Source organism: Capra hircus, chromosome 17 (assembly GCF_001704415.2).
Source record: "Capra hircus breed San Clemente chromosome 17, ASM170441v1, whole genome shotgun sequence".
In the NCBI taxonomy this organism is placed as follows: Eukaryota; Metazoa; Chordata; class Mammalia; order Artiodactyla; family Bovidae; genus Capra; species Capra hircus.
The window spans coordinates 26,858,406-26,869,314 of NC_030824.1; the positions used below are offsets into that span (position 1 = coordinate 26,858,406).

The 10,909-nt window shown below is 45.5% G+C and overlaps 1 pseudogene; it reads left to right on the top strand.

Annotated features, from left to right (window-relative positions):
- LOC102169987 lies at positions 303–7,512 on the top strand (annotated as a pseudogene).

A 10,909-nucleotide genomic window follows, 5' to 3' on the forward strand; every position in this document is an offset into this window, starting at 1 on the left:
CAGAAGACCCCACCCCTCCTGGCTGCAGGACTTGGGTCTGGAGCTGGAATCCTCTGCCCAGTGAGGGCTGGGAGGAGACTGTTCTGGAGTTGGATGTGCTGAAGTATTAAAGGTGCTGAGCCAGAGGGCACCTCCCCGGGGGCTTCAGGGTCCCCTATGACCTGGACAGAAAGCAGTTGCAGCTCTAGCCCTGCAAGGGGAAAGGAGGGGAAAGCCCCTCCTTCTATCTGAGACAGGCAGCCCCTCCCCTGTAAGCCTGTGGGGCTCTGGGGTGTAGTGGGAGTGTCAGCAGAGCTGCATCCATGTTGGTGTGGCCAGAGGGCCCAGACTGCGTCCTTCATATCCAGAGAGTGGAGGGTGTGGACGGAAGTGAGGTGCAGACACCATCAACTCTAACCCAGTATAAAAACACTAGCATGGAGCCACCACCCCTTGGAGCCACCCCTGAGGAGTCCCAGGTCAGTGTGTATATAGGCGGGGCTTCAACTGAATCTGGGCCCCTGCAAGGTTAGACCACTGGGAAGCCTGTCCTGTGTGGCCAGCGACTGTGTTCATTGGACTCAGATGCTTGGACCTTGGAAAGTGAAAGCGAAGTGTCTCCGTCACATCCAACTCTTTGTGACTCTATGGACTGTAGCCTAGAAGGCTCCTCCACCCATGGAGTTTTCCAGGCACGCGTACTGGAGTGGGTTGCCATTTCCTTCTCCAGAGAATCTTCCCCACCCAGGGATTGAACCCAGGTCTCTGGCATTGCAAGCAGATGCTTTTACCATCTGAGCCACGAGGGAAGCTTGCTTGGACCTTGGTGGTGCCCAAGTGAGAAGTCACCCAAAGCTTCGTGGTTGTGGTTGTGGTGAGCCACGCCCCTGACACGTGGGCCCCAAGGCACCTCCGTGTCATCACCTGAGCAGGATGCTACCCTCCGACAGCCGTGCTGTCCCAACCCAAGCTCAGGGACATGGGTGGGAGGGCAGATTGCAGGTGTGACTCCTGTGGGACACGTGGTATCGGATGTGGGCATGGGACCTTCGTCCTTGTGTTTTGCCCCAGGCTTCTCTTTACCTTCTCACTAGAATTTCAGCAGGACCACAGGCAACCCTTGAGTCAGGGGATTGGGCAACCACCCTCAGTGGTCGTAAGGGAGTAAAGTCTTATGGTCGCCCTCCTGCTCCTGGTTTCGCCTTGGCAGATCCAACCAACTTGCATTGTGTATCAGTATCAGTTCACTTGCTCAGTCGTGTCTGACTCTATGCTACCCCACGAACCCCAGCACACCAGGCTTCCTTGTCCATCACCAACTCCCGGAGTCCGCCCAAACCTATGTCCCTTGAGTCGGTGATGTCATCCAACCATCTCATCTTCTGTCATCCCCTTCTCCTCCTGCCCTCAATCTTTCCCAGCGTTGTGTAGTTCTGCACTATTTCCTATTGGAAAAAATCCACATGGGAGTAGATCCGAGCAGTTCAAACCTATGTTTTCAAGGGTCAACAGTATTTTACAAAAGCATCCCTGGTTAAGGTGTTCTTCCTCAGGGTGCAGAGTGGCGCTTCTTACAGAAGCCGTCACAGAGGTCCTCCTACAGAGCTGTACATGCACACAGGGACAGGCCAGTCCCACAGCCACCCGAGGGCCAGTGCCCCTGTGCTCTTGCTTGAAAGAGTATTCTCATGTTGATGCTGTTGGAAAAAGTTGACACATTGAAAAGTGTGTGTTAAAACTCACAATATTATTTAAGTTTAAATGTGGTTTTTACACCAAAATGAGAATATGTTAATTTTTTTCTGGTTTTAATGGAAGTAAACTCATTAACAACTTTTCCTTTTTGTTGTGAAAGTCACAGTTTAATAAGCAGTATATTTGTAATACTACAGAAAGTGAGTCTGTTTTGTAAACATGGACATCCTACACTAAATGAAATATGTAATCATATCAAGCTTTGTTATTATAATCAGAATTTGTTAAAGGTCCTTTAACACTCAGCTATTAACTGTGAACCCAAGTGGTCCGGGGTCTTTTCCAGTGGAAGATTTCTAAGCACCATCCCAAGCTTTTCTGTACTAATTGATCTGTTTGTGTGTGTGTGCCCAGTAGCTTCACTCCTGTGGTCTGTTTACATTGTCCTTATTTTTAGGTTTGCTTTGTTAATGTGTGTTTTTACCAGGAAACCATTGTTTTTATGAGTAAATCATCATTATCGTCTAGGTTTCCAACTTGAAGCAGTGGATTTCTCTTATTTGACTTTAATTTTTCTTCTCTTTCTGGTTTTCTACAGAATTGTTGCAATTGATGAGCACATACTGATACATTATTTTGAACTGCAATCCATATTTTATTCAAGTTCCCTTCCTTCTACCTTTTTATGTTCCAGGATCCCATCCAGGGCACCACATGACATGCGGTCATCATGTCTGTTCAGGCTTTTCTGGGCTTGTACAGTTTTCGAGACTCCCTTTGTTTTGATGCCCATGACCCTGTGGAGGAGGACTGGGCAGGTCCTTTGAAGCTATCCCATACTGGGATTTACTTGGAGTTTCTCTCACGATTAGACAGGTCATGGGTTTTGTGGAAACAGATCACAGAGGTCAAGGGCTTCCTCACCACTTTGTGTCAAGGGAGCAGAGCAGGCTCTCAAGACACTTACCACTGTTGATGTTAACTTCAGGCACCTAGGTGAGGTCCTTTGTCAGGTTTCCCACTGTGTGTTGAAGCCTTTCCTGGCTGCTCCCGTCACTCCTGACTGCTCCCTTTTCTGAGTTTCTGTAGCTCTGATATTCAAATCACAGTGTAGTCATCTGCCTCCTTCCTGTAGTATCTGTTCTCTGGGAATCACGAGTCTGAGAGTCTCCAGAAAGTTGATAGTTTCAGGGAGAAGGCAATATTCTGCTGTCCCTCCTGCCCCTGGCTCAGCCCTGGACTCATGGTAGGAAGGCGATGTGATTAAATCAAGCTTCGGAATCGAGTCCCCCCAAACTGAGTTCCTCTGCTGAGTTTATGACCCCCCTTTCTATCCTTTCTTCTTCCTTTTCTTGTCCCATCTGTGCTCCCCTTAGGACTGAGAAGGATCAAAGAAAATGGGAGGGGAGGTTGAAACCAAACAGGACTCTGCAGGGCCCTCCCAGGTACAAAAGACCCTCTCTGTGCCCCATTTCTTGTTTGTAGAGAAACGTTTATTCTCCTTGGCCTTTCCTAAGTACCAAAGAGCAGAAACGTGTAGTTCCTAGTTAGGAAAGAGAGAATGCAGGCAGGAAGGAAAAGCAGACCCAGATGGTCTTAGAGGACACAGCCCTCATAATTGCCATTTTTAATGTTTGTGTGTTTTACCAGTTTTCGTGTCCTCAGAGGCAAAACAGCTAGCAGAGAGGAGATGAAGAGGTTGGAGTTAATTGTCATCTTGTGATGTTTCTTAATCGTAGTTTTGAAGGTCAGAATGTCTCTGGGTTTGCAACCCTCTGGCCAAGTGGTCCATGGCTCGGGTGTAGGTGAGCTCACCTTGCTCTGGAGAAACAACCTGACTTTGTGTGTTAATGATGAGACCTGCAACAGCACTGCTAGTCATCTGACCCTGGGATGAGAGTTCAGTGGGCACAGGGTTGAGGTCAGAGGGCACAAGAAAGTGGGTGAAGTTTTGGATAGAGAGGTTAGTCATGAACTTGGCCTGGGAGCTCAGTTTTAGGGGACATGGTTTCATGGAAGGTTGCTTCTGAGAACAGAGATTAAAGGGGGACTGCAGCACAGGCGAGGGAGACACGGATTCTGGTGGTGGGAGAAGAACTTGTAGATCAGAGATCTAAGGAAGAGTTTGGAAGTCTGGCTGATGTGGAGGAAGGAATTTCCCTCTGCCTCTTCTGGCTGGTCTTAGATTTAAGTTGATATGAAAACAGATGAACAGGAGAAGGTCACATAAAGGTTTAATAACAGATATACTTGGGAGAGACCCAAGAAAACTGTGTAACTCTCCAAAATGCTCTAAAACCTCACCTTTTCTGTTTTTTTCAGAGATAATGCATTTATAAACACAGAAATGGTTACAACAAAGGTGGCCATATGAATGGGTATATATACATGCCGGGAGCCAGTGTGAGGAATCCCGCCCGTGACAAGATCATGAGGAAGGAAGCTGACATAGGCAAGGCGTGCTCAGACTTCAGGGGCCCCTCTGGAAATTCCTAAGCATGTACCCCAACAAAAATCTGCCGGTTTTTGTGCTCTGCTTTTCCACTTTTCTGATATTCTCTGGAAAAAGTCAATTCAGGGCTTTAGTCTTCTGCATTTGAAAGAGTGTTTCAATCCAAAAACCCCTCTGATGGCTTTCTAGCCTGCCTGCAGGACTCGTACAGCTGCGCGTGTGATTGTTTGAGGCCTCCTGACCGCAGGAGGCACAGGAAGCTTAAAACATCCTAGGAATGTAGGGGCTTCCGAGGAGTCAAAATCTTAAGAATAGGACTGATTAAAGGTTTCATTTGTTGAGCCAATGCTTGCTGCTAAGTTTTCATATCCTTTATTTGTAGATATAGTTGGTATATAGAAAAACAAGTAGTAGACCTGGTATTAGCAACATTAGATCTTTGAGTTAAGTACCTTCTTTGTTATAACCCAGTGCACCTTTGTTCTATAGAGATGTAACTTTAGCGCTTTAAGGAGATGTAGATTAAAGAAAAACACTTCAGAGGAAACAAAATTAACATTCATTAAGGAAGAGAGCCAAAAAGTTAACAAGCCTCTTGGCCAGAAGATAATGTAAATCACCTGAGACCTTTTGTATACAAAATGATATACAGAAAGAGTCTGGGTTGCGAACGCTACATAATTTTGTGTTACCCACTGATCTCCATGTTTTATCAAAAGTATGAAAGGCCTTCTGAACAATAAAGGATTGGACCAGTTTCTCGGACCAGTTTCTCGGACTAGTCTCTCGGCCTGGTTTCTTGAGAATCTGGCTCCCCCCCGTGTCTCTCTCTCTCTTCTTCTCTCCCTTTCCCTCTCTCTGCTCTTTACTTTAATTTCAGGCTGAATTTCCATCTGGGGCGCGGAGGCTCGCCAGGTCTACTTACTTGCCCTGGCTGTTAAGACCCGCGCGAAAGGGAGCCTAAGGTGAGGCACCCTTAGATATTCAAGCGAACGCCGGTGGCCCAACGTAGATGGTGCAAATGCCTTGTCTGGAATTTTATTGGTCTTCCGTGTAAACCAAGCTATTCAGCCCTCTTCCTCCACTTAATCTTCCTACTACACTATAGTTTCTTAATCTAATCTTATATCAATCAATAAACAAGTCTTTCCACGCCAACGCCGTCCACCCTTCGAATTCCCTGGATCCACCGGGGCTGGACCCCGGCATATACATATATGAATTTTTATATATAAATCTGTCTGGCGACTGACTGTGGGGCTTAGGAAGGTATGTCCAGTCATCGCATTTCCCCTAAACTGCCCCTTTTCTTCAGCTCCTCTTGTGCGGTTTCACAAAGAACCCACAGCTCCTTGGATTGGGAATGGGGAGATAGAGTACAGGGCCTCAGCTGGCAGAGAAGGGGAGAAGCTCCAAGGAAAACCATAACCCACACTTCTAAGCCCCCTCGACCGCTTTGGGGATCTGCAATCACGTCTAAGCCCTTGCGCCTTTACAGATAAAGGGCATCTGACTCCCCATCTCTTTCCAGCATTAGGTAGGAAGTGAAGTGAGATCATGAGGGGAGGACAACGGCTCCCAGGATGGGGGTCCTGGAGGAACCTCTGTTCTTTTGCCAGCAAGAATAGAACGGGAGGCTGTTTGCATTTAGGGCTCCCTCTTATCTGACATCTGGGAGGACCAGCCTCTAGCCCTTTCTCAGCCCGTTTGGAGCTTTATAAGGGTAAGGAGAGAGTTAGTGCCCATGCTGGAAATGTCTCTGTGAGGTCATTAGTGAACCCCTTCCCTGAGCACCAGCCCCCAATTTTAAAACCTTTGTTTAGGTGGGGAGGCTCCTGGATTACAACACCAGCTCAGAACTCTGCCCATCAGGAGGGCTGACGTTTCTTCCAAAGAGGAGTTGGAAGAAGGATGGTATCCTGTGAACCAAGCCTGTGCCTGCGGCCCAGGGAGATGGAGCCACCGTCTGTCAAGAAGAGGATTTTTCCCACCAGGAGGAGTTGGGGAAAGAAGGGACCAGGACTTCCTTCCCTTCTTCCCAGTGGACAGCAGCACAGGTCTCTATAAGCTCGCCAGGTGCGCCACCTGGGTGGGGCTGCAGGTGACAGTGAGGCAGATGTCCTTATGATGCTCCACTATCTTATAGGGGTTTAGGTCAAAGGAACACTGGAATGGAGGGTTGGGGTTGCTGTCCTCACATCCCCACCTTGCAAGACTGCCCCAGGGGACTGTTAGTTTAGTGACTGTGGCTACTGCTGCTGTGGCAGCTGTGAAGCCTGGCGGGCCTGGCATGGGCCTCAGGACAGACTGAGAACATGATCTTCATTAACAAGATGCAGGATCAGCTGTTGCCAGAGAAGGCTTGTGGGCTGGCTCTGCCCCCTAACCCCACCTTGCTGACAGTGCCTGCCTTGGTGTCCCTGCTCTTGGGCATCAGCATGGACACAGAATCAAAGTCAGACCAGCTGATGCCACAGAATCCAAGACAGACCAGCCAAGTGTCCATTACACAGAACATTACGGTGGTCACTGTGCCATCAACAGATCTGATGACTGCTGGAGTCTCCTGTTCTCAGAGGTGGAGAAGAGAAGTGAGTCAATCAAGTGTCCTGATTTGGTTATCACGTCCCTCTCAGGCTCCCTTGTGGCCACAGCCTCGTTGGCTCAGACCTTCCCCATTTTAGCTCTCATGACTGTCTTATCTCTTCCCCCAGCTCACAAGCCCTGCAGGTAGTCCCTGACCTCTCTAAGGAGGTAGCATTGACCCCCGCAGAGGAAGGAGGTGGTGGTGGAGCTGGCACCATGGCTGCCTCTGGGGCTCAAAGAAGAACCAGGTGCTGGAATCAGGGCTGCCTAAGATGAATGACCCGTATGTTCTTTCCTCTAAGGATGAGGATGGTCATCAGAAAGACAGCAAGACCTTCAGGTGATGGATGTGCTCCCTGACTTTCTACTCAGGTCAGAGATGCAGACCCACTCCAAGTCACACACTGGGGCCAAGCCCCACAAGTGCCCACCCTGTTTCAAGACCTTTGCCAATAGCTCCCACCCAGCCCAGCACATCTGTGTCCACTGAGGGGCCAAGCCATCTCAGTTGTAATTTCAGTGGGAAATCCTTCTGCCAGCTCTCTTACCTCCAGCAGCACACCCAAATCCACACCACGGACAAGCTGTACAAATGTGCATACCCAGGCTGTGAGAAAGCCTCACATAACTCCAACCTGTAGGCCCGCAGGCTGCAGCACAACAAAGATAAACCCCTCAGGTGCCACAACTGTCACCAGGCGTACACAGTCGCAACCTCACTGGAGGGGCACCTGTCCACACGCACAGGGAAGTAGCCCAAGGTGCACTCTCTGCACCCTATGTGTTGGAAACGTGCTTGATGAAACATGCACAAACACAACTCTCCTGATCGCCAGCAGCAGGTGCAGCAGTGGCAGTGACCGTGGTGGCTCAGACCTTCCCGTTAAACATCACCTTCAGCTAAAGACAAAAGAGGAGGTGTAGGGGATAGTGGTTTGGGACCTCAAAGGGGAGGAAGGCAATTCACATGCAGATGGAAAAGCAAATGTTTGGTAAACAAATTGTTGGGCTGCACCTGCCCTGTGCTTGCCCAGCCTCAAGACAAGAGAAAAAGCCTGGAGTCAGAGATGGCCGCAGAGACATCAGTGGTTTAATGGATGGGGGATCTTACATGTGTGAAGTGAAGCCCTTGAGCGACACCCCACCATGTGCGGTAGAAGGCAAGCAGGACAGCGCAGCAGTCTTCCCTATCCAGGAGGAGTGAAACCGTGTGTAAGCCCCATTTTCTTGTTTTTTGGAGTTAAGGCTGATTCAAGAGTTAACAAGTAGGAAATGTGAAGATGTGGAAACAAAGAATAACTGTTGAGCTGTGGAACTGGTAACAATTTAGACTATAATTCCGAAACATAGAAGAATTACCCAACTCCAAGTTCCCTAAAAGATACAGATAAAGGCCTGACACAAAGGCCCAAGTTGTTTTTACAGGAAGCAGACTCTCTCCTGACTGCAACACTGTAAACCTAGACAGGTTGAAATCGGAAGGTTGATGATCCTTCAAACTTTACCTTGATGCCAACCAATCGAGGGTTGAACATGGGTTGCTTATGCCCTGCTCTGTGAACACTATAAAACTCCTCACTAGCCCCTCCTCCAGGTCGATCACACAGTCTTGAGGTCATTAGCCTGTTGTGAACCTTTGCCTGGCTTAAAGCAATAAAAGCTACTTTTTCTACTTCACCCAAAACTCTCTCTTGTTTCTATTCGGCACCAGTGACAGAGGCCGAGTTTGTCAACAAGTCTTGATAAGCACAGATTAAAAACCAGTAATATTTTAGGAAAAAAAAAATTGTTTTTCAACTATATTTATCAGCTTACTTAGTCCTATATAGTTTTTTTTTTTTTTTTTTGGACAGTTTTATGAAATCAGAGATTCCATTAGACTTTTAAAATACCTTGCCTAGTTTAGCAGTATGATTTAAAAGTTATCAGAAACATCCTTTCAATGACCCTTCTTTTTTAAAAATTTATTTGCTTGTTTATTGCTCTGGGTTTTAATTGCTGTGCTTTCTCTGGTTCTGGTGACTTCTCTTGTTGCAGAGCACAGGTTCTAGGTGTGTGGGCTGAGAAGCTGGGGCACAAGGGCTTAGTTGGTCTACCTTATGTGGAATCTTCTTGAACCAGGAATCAAACCTATGGCCCTACATTAGTAAGTGGATTCTTATTTACTGGACAGGCAATGAAGTCCTCTGTGACTCTTTTTGAAGATATGGCAGTTTTGCAAAGCATCAGCTTAGCTGCCTGTGGATGATAAAAGTCTTTAAAAGGCAAAGGTTAAGATCTGATTACAATTCTTCTTGGCAAAGAAGCTTATCCAAGTTGTGAAATGCAACATTTTAAGATAACAACTAAAATTATAACATTATACCAGGACATATACAAATTTCAGGAACTTTAAATAATTTCTAGTGTACATATTAATAACATTTATTCATATTGCATAATCTGAAGAGGCTTATCATTCATTTGACAATGCTTTCTGTGCAACTTAACATACCAAGAAATTATAGTCAATTTCATATCTATATCTATATATATAATTTTTTTTTCCCCCTGAGATGCCTCAGGAGCTCTCTGAAGCATCCCAAAGCTAGCTGAAGTCAAAAGAACTGTCAGGTAGTTAGTATAGGAAAAATGAGTTCAAAATAGCGGTGACTAAAAGACAGACTGAAAAACCTGTGAAAGTGGAACAAAAGAAAATCTGCAGACTGGCGTGAGAACCTCAGGTGAAACAAACACACCCCCTTCTTGGCTAGCCCAATTTTCATAGGGCAGGCTCAAGGGGGAGGAGACAAACATCTAAAAGGAGGAAGCCAAGATGGATTGGGGCCACTCCTATGGGGTCAGTCCGCTTTCACGCCTCGGGGGTGAAATTTTGCTTGCCAAATAAAACTCTGAGCTGTAACCAAGCTGTGACACTGGCCCACTGTTTCAAATCTTTGCTGTGGCGAGACAGAACTGAGGAAATTATACTCTCCCCCAACATGTCTTTAATTAGAATTTGATAGCAGTTTGTAAGAAATATTAAAAAAAATGTTTTTTAAAAAATTTGGTCATATAGAGTATTTAAGAACAAATATAAATCAGTTAAAGGCAATATAGTTCAAACAATCTGTTATCAGACACAGCATTACTTGTTCTCTTAGCAAAGAGGGACCAAGTCTGGTCCTGCATCAGTCTACTATTAATAACAAAATCTATTTACCAAGTTGAGTGTAATCTAATCTTAGCCTATGTATAAAATTCCTTTTTTACCCAAAACATATCCCATTTTCCTACTGTATAGTGAAATGCTTTATTATTAGTAGCTTTAGTTACATATTTAAACTAGAATCCCCAACTCTTAAAAACTTTAATTTCTAGTGAAAACCAAGAGGCAAGTAATAGTTAACAAAATCTGGAGAGACTGTTTTAGATTTTTTGAGAACACAATTATTCCTATGGAATTTACCTAAAAGCTCTTATCTTGTTCACTTTTAAAGTTTTACCATTAGAACAAATAATTTCAAGATTTGTATGGAAATACAAAAAACCTCGAATAGCCAAAGCAATCTTGAGAAAGAAGAATGGAACTGGAGGAATCAACTTGCCTGACTTCAGGCTCTACTACAAAGCCACAGTCATCAAGACAGTATGGTACTGGCACAAAGACAGACATATAGATCAATGGAACAAAATAGAAAGCCCAGAGATAAATCCACACACATATGGACACCTTATCTTTGACAAAGGAGGCGAGAATATACAATGGAGTAAAGACAATCTCTTTAACAAGTGGTGCTGGGAAAACTGGTCAACCACTTGTAAAAGAATGAAACTAGATCACTTTCTAACACCCCACACAAAAATAAACTCAAAATGGATTAAAGATCTAAATGTAAGACCAGAAACTATAAAACTCCTAGAGGAGAACATAGGCAAAACACTCTCCGACATAAATCACAGCAGGATCCTCTATGATCCACCTCCCAGAATTCTGGAAATAAAAGCAAAAATAAACAAATGGGATCTAATTAAAATTAAAAGCTTCTGCACAACAAAGGAAAATATAAGCAAGGTGAAAAGACAGCCTTCTGAATGGGAGAAAATAATAGCAAATGAAGCAACTGACAAACAACTAATCTCAAAAATATACAAACAACTTCTGCAGCTCAATTCCAGAAAAATAAACGACCCAATCAAAAAATGGGCCAAAGAACT